The sequence below is a fragment of the Arachis hypogaea genome, chromosome 14 (assembly GCF_003086295.3).
Source record: "Arachis hypogaea cultivar Tifrunner chromosome 14, arahy.Tifrunner.gnm2.J5K5, whole genome shotgun sequence".
In the NCBI taxonomy this organism is placed as follows: Eukaryota; Viridiplantae; Streptophyta; class Magnoliopsida; order Fabales; family Fabaceae; genus Arachis; species Arachis hypogaea.
In genome coordinates, this window is record NC_092049.1 from 38426508 (window position 1) to 38437457 (window position 10950).

A 10950-nucleotide genomic window follows, 5' to 3' on the forward strand; every position below is an offset into this window, starting at 1 on the left:
GATATGATCTCTGTGTGGAATGTTGGTGAGCTGCATTGTTGTTGGGGTTGTGACGTCTCTGATCTTGGCCTTGATCTTGTTGATTTCCCCACCCAAAGTTTAGGTGGTTCCTCCAACCAGGATTATAAGTTTTGGAGTATGGATCATGGGTCTGCCTAGGTGAGTTCCCAATGTAGTTGGCTTGTTCCTGATCATCCTCTGCCTCTACATTCACTCCTTCTTGAGCTGCTGATGAGGTAGTGATTGCTGCTACTTGGTTCCTTTCCATCTTCTTGGTAAGGTCAGCCAGCTGCTTGGTGATCATCTTGTTTTGAGCCAGTAGTGCATCCACGTTGTTTAGCTCCATCACTCCTCTAGTGTTGCCTCTTTCAGAAGCATAGAAGTAGTCATTCTCAGCTACAGTCTCAATGACATCTATGGCTTCTTCAATGGTCTTCTTCTTGTTTAGAGACCCCCCAGATGAGTGGTCTACTGCCTTCTTTGATTCGTAAGAAAGACCTTCATAGAAAATGTGTACCTGTACCCATTCATTGAACATATCTGGCGGGCACCTTCTTGTCAAGTCCTTAAACCTCTCCCATGCTTCATAGAGAGTTTCACCATCTTGTTGCCTGAAGGTTTGTACCCCAGTTCTTAACCTGTTGATTCTTTAAGGAGGATAGAATCTCGCCAAGAATTTGTTCACCACATCTTCCCAGGTTGTTAAACTCTCCTTCGGGAAAGATTCCAGCCATTTAGATGCTTTGCCCTTGAGTGAAAAGGGGAACAAAAGCAATCTATAGGTGTCAGGATGAACACCATTAGACTTTACAGTATCACATATCCTCAAGAAGGTGGTTAGATGTTGATTGGGGTCTTCTTGGACACTTCCTCCGAATGAACAGTTGTTCTGAACAAGGGTGATGAGCTGTGGCTTTAGTTCAAAGTTATTGGCATGTATGGTTGGCTTTTGGATGCTACTTCCATAGTTTCCTGGGTTTGGATTTATATAAGAGCCTAAAACTCTTCTCTCTTGTCCAGCATGATGCACTGGACCTTCTCTGCCATGGTTGTGAGCCTCTTCTTCATGATGGTTCTCCATATTCTCATCCATGTCTGGTTCAAAATACTCCTCTTCCTCAGCACTAACGACTCTCTTTCCTCTTGTTTCCCTCCTTAATCTAAGGAAGGTCCTTTCAGGTTCAGAATCAAAGGAAGTTGAAACCCTGCTTCTTCTACCTGTCATACAACCAACAGAGCAAAAAGCAAGAGAGAAGTTGAATGGAGTTTACTCTGGTTAGGAATGTTGTTAGGGTGAGTGATGCAATATATCAAACAGTTAGTGGGTTAGTGAACTGAATTGTAAAAAAAATTAAAGATAACACCACAACGGGTAAGGGGTAAAGGGAAGAAAATAACTAAAACTGAAAGTAAATCACTCAAATGAAATTAAATCAAACAAAAGAAAAATGCTCAATCTAGTTATCCACCAATTTAATCATGGTTGATACAAAATCAATCCCCGGCAACGGCGCCATAAATTTGATGCATGAAAACTTGTCTCTCAACAAATTTCCCTCGGCAAGTATACCGAATTGTCGTCAAGTAAAAACTCACAATAGAGTGAGGTCGAATCCCACAGGGATTGATTGGTCAAGCAACTTTAATCAGAGGAATGTTCTAGTTGAGCTAAGCAAAAATTGAGTTGATATTTGTAGAAACGTAAATGACGGGAAAGTAAATAACAGAAAGTGTAAATGCTGGAAATAAAGAGCAAAATGTAAATGGCGGAAAGTAAATTGTAGAATCTTAAATGGGGATTTGGGGAAATGAACATAAAAGTAAATGGCAGAAAGTAAAGAGAATGTGTAAGATCAGAAATGAGGGATTCATTGGGCTCAGGAGATGTTGTATTCTCCAAATCAAGTTCATTCTCATCTCTTCCTCAATCAATGCATTTATTGATCTCCTTGGCAATCTTAAGTGATTGGATTCCAATTCCTTGGCAACCCAATCTCTCAAATCTTGATCAATAGCCAATTCCTTGGTCTAATTGCTCATGAGAAGAGATGAAGTATGGTCACTAATTATACCACATGTATTCCTAAATCAAAGTGTTGGTAGGATTATATGTCACTATATCCATCCAAACCCCAATTTGGTCCAACATGAGAAAGCATTTCTAGCATGATCTCTTCATTCCTCTTCCAAGGTTCTGAAGAGATCAAAGTATGAATAGCTTCTTTTCCAAGACAACTACCCAATAGGATGAAGATTGAAAGCTTTCTAGTAAAATCAAGAGAAAAGAAAGAAGAAGAATAATGAAAACTATTATTGATCCATTAGATTATAACAGAGCTCCCTAACCCAATGAAAGGGGTTTAGTTGTTCATAACTCTGAAAATGGAAAGCATAAATGAAAAGTACATTTTCAAAATAAAACTAGAAGTTACAGAGAGAGTAAAATATACAGAGTGTAGTTCTCCAAAATGCCAAAAGCTCCCTACTAGTTCAAAACTACTCCTATATATACTACTCTTCTGATCTTCTAGTTAGCTCTTCAAGTCTTGGATATGGGCCTTTGGATCTTTAGTTGAAGCAGTTACAGTCTTCAGTAGGCTCAGGTTTGCTTGCAGAGAAAGTGTGAGTTAGGCATGGACGTTAGTTAGGATGTTAGTGGTGTTAACGTTAAGTGAAAATGTGGGTTCGAGAACGTTAGTGACGATCACCTTTTTCACTAACGTTCCAAGCCAAAAATGATCCACGTTAACTTCAACGTTAGTGGCACTAACATGACCACTAATGTTGCCTCTTGGTCCTTCGCAAACATTATTGGCATTCACCTTTTCCAATGACGTTGCTTATTGCCCCTTTTCCCCACGTTAGAGTTCACGTTAGTATAACTAACGTGACCCTTAACGTGGGCATGCCTATGCTTCGAGAGCGTTAGTGACACTTACCTTTGTCACTAAAGCTTCAAACGCCCCTTCTTCCTACGTTAGTGCCTCACGTTAATGTAATTAACGTGGCAACTAACATGGGCAATATTGGCTTAGTCCAACGTTAGTGACAAAGGTGAGTGTCACTAACGTTGGCGATTCCTTGCTCCTCCCACGTTAGAGTTCACGTTAATGTAATTAACATGACTCTTAACGTGGCCAATTGTGCCCTTTTGGAATGTTAGTGGTATTCACTTTTACCACTAACGTTGGAGTTTCCCTTTTCCTCCATGTTAGTGATGAGCGGATAATTTATACGCTTTTTGACATTGTTTTTAGTATGTTTTTAGTAGGATCTAGTTACTTTTAGGGATGTTTTCATTAGTTTTTATGTTAAATTCACATTTCTGGACTTTACTATGAGTTTGTGTGTTTTTCTGTAATTTCAGGTATTTTCTGGCTGAAATTGAGGGACTTGAGCAAAAATCAGATTCAGAGGTTGAAAAAGGACTGCTGATGCTGTTGGATTCTGACCTCCCTGCACTCAAAGTGGATTTTTTGGAGGTACAGAACTCGAAATGGCGCGCTTCTAATTGCGTTGAAAAGTAGACATCCAGGGCTTTCCAGCAATATATAATAGTCCATACTTTGGCCAAGAATAGATGACGTAAACTGGTGTTCAACACCAGCTCTCTGCCCAAATCTGGCGTCCAGCGCCAGAAAAGGATCCAAAACCAGAGTTGAACGCCCAAACTGGCACAAATACTGGCGTTCAACTCCACAAATGGCCTCTGCACGTGCAACACTCAGGCTCAGCCCAAACACATACCAAGTGGGCCCAGGAAGTAGATTTATGCATAAATTACTTACTCATGTAAACCCTAGTAGCTAGTTTATTATAAATAGGACCTTTTACTATTGTATTAGGCATCTTTGGTCTCAGTTTTAATCCATTGTTCATCTTAGGAGACTATTGATCACGTTTAGGGGGCTGGCCATCTCGGCCATGCCTGGACCTTCACTTATGTATTTTCAACGGTAGAGTTTCTACACTCCATAGATTAAGGTGTGGAGCTCTGCTGTTCCTCAAAGATTAATGCAAAGTACTACTGTTTTCTATTCAATTCTTCTTATTTCGCTTCTATGATATCCATTCGCACCCAAGAACGTGATGAAGGTGATGATTATGTGTGACGCTCATCATCCTTCTCCTTTATGAACGCGTGCCTGACAAACACTTCTGTTCTACATGAAATAAGCTAGAATGAATATCTCTTAGATCTCCTAACCAGAATCTTCGTGGCGTAAGCTAGAATGATGGCGGCATTCAAGAGAATCCGGAAGGTCTAAACCTTGTCTGTGGTATTCCGAGTAGGATTCAATGATTGAATGACTGTGACGAGCTCCTAACTCGCGATTGCAGGGCGTTAGTGACAGACGCAAAAGGATAGTAAATCCTATTCCAGCATGATCGAGAACCGACAGATGAATAGCCGTGCCGTGACAGGGTGCGTGAGCATATTATTCACTGAGAGGATAAGATGAAGCCATTGACAAGGGTGATGCCTCCAGACGATTAGCCGTGCCGTGACAGGGCATTGGATCATTTTCCCGAGAGATGACCGAAAGTAGCCATTGACAGTGGTGATGTATCACATAAAGCCAGCCATAGAAAGGAGTAAGACTGATTGGATGAAGATAGCAGGAAAGCAGAGGTTCAGAGGAACGAAAAGCATCTCCATTCGCTTATCTGAAATTCCTACCAATGAATTACATAAGTATCTCTATCCCTATTCTATCATTTATTATTCGAAAACTCCATTATCAATTTATATCCGCCTGACTGAGATTTACAAGGTGACCATAGCTTGCTTCATACCAACAATCTCCGTGGGATTCGACCCTTACTCACGTAAGGTATTACTTGGACGACCCAGTGCACTTGCTGGTTAGTTGTATCGAAGTTGTAACAAATTATGAATGTGTAATCACGATTACGCGTACCAAATTGCTCACGTGCCAGGAATAGTTTGAGCCTGGACATCACAATTTCGTGCACCAGTTAGCTTCCACGTTAATGTAATTAACGTGGCCACTAACGTGGGCTATGATGGCTTTCGAAGGCGTTATTGGTGATCACTTTTTCCATTAACGTTGCAAGCTATCTCCCATTCCACATTAGTGGTCACGTTAGTTAGACTAACGTGGCTACTAACGTGGCTCTTTCTTGCTTCCTTTGTCTTGAAATCAAGCAAATAAAGTGCATCAAAGCTTGGTTCTAAATCATGAGATCATGCATCATCTATTTTATCATTCAATTCATGCATAATTCTCATAAAATCATGTAATGTTCACAATGTTTGCTTGAATCAAGATGTAAGTGAATATCTACCCAAAACTTGCTTATTTACTAAGAAAATGCATGAAACTACCCTAAAACAGTAAAGAAAAGGTCAGTGAAACTGGCCAAAATACCCTAGCATCAGATGATCAAGAGATGGATTCAATCATTGAGGAATTCTTATCTACAATTGAACCCTCTCCCATTGGACTAGACATGGAGATTAAAGAAGAAGAAGCACAACCTCCCATACCCTTGGTAAGCAATGAAGAAGAGATTGAATTGGAAGAAAGCTACCAAGAGGAAGAGGTTGAAATTGAAGAAGCTTGCAAAGAGGTGGAAGTTGTCAAGAAAGAGGACAAGGGCGTGGAGCTTGCAAGACCATTGGAAACCCCTCTCCCAAAGCCATTACCATCCAATACAACATTCAAGTGGGTAAAATCCTTATCCTTGACCTTTACTTTCCCACTTGAATATGGTTTACTTGAGACAGATGGTCAACTTAGAGCTCTTTGTGGCTTTAAGAGTAAGAGGGAGATGGTTAGTAGTAGGAGTCGTCATGCAAGATTCAATATGGTGGAAGGCTCAAAGTTTAAATACAAAGGTTGGTGTAAAGCTCAACTGAATGGGTCTAGGAAATTATTTGGATATCTCCGTAAGAATTCCGACTGTTCACCACCCGGATGGAATCATAATGATCAACAAGAAGACAGGTGCAAAAGCAAGGTTTGGGACCCCGGAATTCATTCTGGCAATCAACACTCGTGGGGCCTTGTCACTTGCTTTAACTTGCTTGAAGGATTTATGCAACTAGTGTGGGATCTCGGAGGCTATTGGAATTGCAAACATTGGTGGATATTTCTGGATGAATTCAAGCACAAGCCACCATAACAGGGAGCTCATCAAATGTCCAACTTAAGGACTTTAACTAAAAGTGCTAGGTGGGAGACAACCCACCATGGTATAATCCTTCCTTTTATTCCTAGTTTATTTTATTTTACTTTTATTAGTGTCATTCATAATGTTTGCATTAGCATCTGCATACTGCATTCTATATTTTGCATAATAAAAAAAAAAAAGAGGCACGCAACGCGTAAGCGTCGCTGACGCGTACGCGTCATATGTGCATGCGTGGAAGAAATGAAAAAAGCAGAGAGTCACGCGAAAGCGTGGCTGGAGGCGTGCCTTAGGCCCAAAATGCCCATGCGACCGCCTCAATGACACGTCCGTGTCATTCTGAAAAAGAGCCTCCCACGCGATCGCGTCACCCATGTGAATGCGTGGCCCTGCAAAATTGATGTAAAGAGGTGTATGGTAGCAAGTTATGATGGAGTAGGGCTGGAATGATGCTGGAAGCACAAGCCCTACCACGCGACCGCGTGCCCCACGCGGCCGCATCGTTTTCAAAATATGGCCATTCATACGATTGCGTCAACCACGCGAACGCGTCACCCAGATTTTTGGCACAATGCATTTAAAACAGAGAGTTGCGCGAACGCACGGCTGCACTCGCGCCAATAGCACAACTCAGGCCACGCGATCGCGTGACCCACACGTCCGCGTCACCTGAACTTATCGCCCACCACGCGATCGCGTGACCCACAGGTCCGCGTCACATGCGACGCAAAGCTTATCCAGATCAGCACCAGATATCATATCTTTTCTTCCCCAAATCCTAATTTTTCTTATCCTTTCTTATTTCTTTCTTCTCTCTTCTTCCTTCTTTATTCTTTATTCTTTTTCCCTTTTTTACTTTCCCCCTCCTTCTTTATCATCATCATCAAGGTTGTTTCTTTTCTTCTTCCCCTTTTTACTTTTTCGTTATTATTTTTATTTATGTTTTCTTCTTCTTTTTTCTTTTTACTTTCATTATCTATATTTTCTTTTTCTTTTTGCATTATTTTAATTGGTGTTAGAAATTTATTTGGGTGATTATTTTCTTCTATAATTGCTTGTGGATTATTAAAGAGTTGTTTGGCAATTATCAATTCTTTTAGGGATACTTGCATGTTCAAAATTCAATACTTTCAATAACATATTTACCATGCATGCTATGTGTTTGTGAAAAAGCCCGTATGGTATTGTGCATTATTTTTATATTACTCTATTCTACTACTCTAATGCCTATTTTTCACAAATGTGTGCCTTTTTATTGGTTATTGTAAATATTTGCTTTTTTATTTCTTTGTTAGTGTTTCTAGTTTTAGGAGTTTATTTTCATTAATTTTTATTAGTTTTTGTTTTTATTTTCTTTAGCTACTATGAATTCTCACCTCTCTGGCTTTAAGTTTGGTTCCAATGTTGTTGTAAGAAATGGAAGCTATAATGAGAACAGGCATCAAGGTTGGAAGAATCAAAGATGGGAGGAGCCACAAGGATTTGATCAACCCTCTTGGCAACAGCCCCCTCCAATGCGCTATAACCAACAACCATTATGTGATGCATACCAAGACAATAGTTATGGTGGACCCTTTCGTGAAATACCACCTCCACCAAATTACTATGGTCAAGAGCCATTCCAGGGAGCGTACCAAGATGATGAATATGGTCCTTGTAGTTACCAACAAGCCCCACCATATGCTTATGAACCACCTCCTCAACATACCTTTGAACCACCATACTCACAAGCCCCTTTACACCATTCACCTCCATATGACCCCAACCCTTATCCACCATACCAACCACCATATGAACCGTATGAACCATACATAGAGCCACCCCAATTCCAACCTAATTACTCCTAAGAACCACCACCTCCATATACACCATGTCCACATCCATCAATTCAAGAGCACTATGATCCTACTTATGATAGTCGAGCGCAACAAGAATCAAAAGATCGTCTCGAGAAAACAGTGGATCGATTTCATGCAACCCTTCATCAATTGGAGCAAGCGATAAATCGATTAGCTTCCCAACGTTCGGACACTCAAGGAACTCCCACGGCTTCATGTGGAGAATCTACTGAAGAACGCAACAAAAAGGAGAAGCTAGAAACTCCGGTGGACAGTGAGCAGCATGACTTTGTATTGGAACAATTGGAGGAAGCCGTAATCATTGAAGAGGAAGAAGTGGTCGAAGAATTAGGAGATACGGAACGTCCATGGAAAAGCCCAGTCATAGAACCCCCTTCTAAGGAGTTTGAATTTGATGTTGAGGAGGGTGTACAACCTCCAAGGCATATCATAGTTGAAGACTTTGAAGGGGATGATCAATTGATGGATTCAATCATTGATGAATTCTTATCTACATGTGAATCCTCTCCCATTGGGCTTGACATGGAGATTAAAGAAGAAGAAGCACAACCTCCCATGCCCTTGGTGAATAATGAAGAAGAGATTGAATTGGAAGAAAGCTACCAAGAGGAAGAGGTTGAAACTGAAGAAGCTTGCAAAGAGGTGGAAGTTGTCAAGAAAGAGCTCAAGGGAATGGAGCTGGAATTCACCTTGCCAAAGTTGTTGGAAACCTCTCCCCCAAAGCCATCACCATCCATTCCTTCATTCAAGTGGGTAAATCTTTCATCTCTAAGCTTAATTAGCCCACTTGAATATACTTTGCTTGAGACGGATGGGCAACTTAGAGCTCTTTGTGGCTATAAGAGTAAGAGGGAGATGGTTAGTGGTAATAGTTGTCATGCAAGGTTCAATATGGTTGCATGCTCCAAATTGAAGTACAAGGGTTGGTATAATTCTCAATTGAATGGGTCTAGGAAGTTGTTTGGATGTCTCAGTGAGAATTCTGATTACTCACCACCCAAGTGGAAAAATGATGATCAACAAGAAGACAGGTGCAAAAGCAAGGTTTGGGACCCCGGAATTCATTCTAGCAATCAATACTTTTGGGGCCTTGTCACTTGCTTTAACTTGCTTGAAGGCTTTATGCAACTAGTGTGGGATCCCGGAGGCTATTGGAACTACAAACACTGGTGGGGATTTCTGGATGAGTTCAAGCACAAGCCACCATAATAAGAGGCTCACCGAATATCCAACTTAAGGACTATAACTAAAAGTGTTGGGTGGGAGACAACCCACCATGGTATAATCGTTCCTTTTTATTTTTAATCTTATTTTATTTTATTTTTACTAGTGTTCATTCATAATTTCTGCATATTCACCTGCATTCTGCATACACATAAAAAAAGGGGGCAAACCACGCGTGCGCGCAGTCCACGCGTGGGCGTCGATAGCAATTTCGCTTCCCCATCCAACGAACAGAAAGTTGTGATGGAATCGTGCAGCTGGGGTGCTCTGCGCACAATTCAACCCACGCATACGCGTCTATGACGCGTGCGCGTCATCTGCCACAAGTGAAATCCATGCGTACGCATCAAGCACGCGCATGCGTGGATAGGGAAATCGGCATAAATAGCATTTTGGAAAGAAAGTTGTGCTGCCCCTACGCTGGAACTGTGCTAGAGGCACAAGGTCACAAATACAGTTCTCACGCGCACGCGTGCCTTGCATGCGCGCGTTGCGTCCTGACTTTTCATTCCCTTCTCCTTTCTTCCTTCATTTTTCTTATTGCATTTAGTTACTTATGCTTAGTTATTTATGGTTTCTTTTTCATTCTTTTCTTTTTCTTCATGCATTTTTATGTTGGTGTTGGAGCTTTATTTGGGTCTTATATTATTATACTTGAGCTTGTGGATATCATCAAGAGTGATTTGACAATTAATATTAATATTTGGATTGCATGCATGTTAGAGTTCTTACTTTCCTTAACATATTTTACATGCATACCAAGTGTTTGTGAAAAGCCCGTATAGCATTATGAATTCCTAATTATTCTATCCTTTCACTCTAATGCCTGTTTTTCACAAAACCCTCCCAAAATTTTATTAATTAAATATAATTGTCAATACAAACGTTATTGTTAGTTTGTTACGACTGACAATACATTTTGGCTTTTAATGCTTGATCTATGCTACTCATACCTTTTCCAGCATGCCAATAAATATCTTGCATTTAACTGCCTCAATTTATCATGCTATATTTCCATTGATGTCCTAATTGCATGGAGTCGCGACCATGTGTTAACGACATTCTTCATTACCTTGGCATGATTATCACTCGTACTGCCCTCTTCCTTACTCTATCCCTTTGAATTCATGTCCCTTTCTCTTCTCCCTTTTCAGGATGGCCACCAGGAAGGGTGCAGAGAGAGCCTCTAACAAGTCACTGACCAGGAGGAGAACGAAAAGCACAAGCATCTTCAATAAATCAACTGCTCCTTCAGATACTTGAGAAGTTAGACCGGCTTGACCGACAGGCAAAGCAAAGAGAGCACCGTAACAAGCGCCGATTTACATACCTCAAGGAGCTGATTGTTACCAACCACCCACCTGAAGAAGAACCAGACACTCCGGACTCCACTTCACCTACCAGCACTGGGAGCCATGACAACCCCGACTGTGGAAATGCTATTACCAGCCCCACTTTGTTCCTGATTGATGGCACTGAGGATGGTGCCAAGCTTTAAGTATGGGGAGGTCGGTCAGTACTGACTTCCGGAGGTAACTGCTCTTTCTTAATACCAATAGGTTATTTTTTCTTTTGTTAGGATAGGATAAATTGCATAGTAATAGGTGTTTGCATGCATGTTCTATTTGTTTGAAAAATAACAAGTTTCTTTTCAAGACTCTATTTTGAAAATTTCACTAATTTAAATTAAAACTTTTGTTAAACTTGTTTG

The 10950-nt window shown here is 40.8% G+C and overlaps 1 non-coding gene across 1 annotated transcript; it reads left to right on the forward strand.

The window, feature by feature from the left end:
* Positions 1-533: 533 nt before the first annotated feature.
* On the forward strand, positions 534-640 carry LOC112745374 (small nucleolar RNA R71). Its single transcript, XR_003173306.1, has one exon. It is a non-coding gene; the product is annotated as a small nucleolar RNA R71 (small nucleolar RNA).
* Positions 641-10950: the final 10310 nt, after the last annotated feature.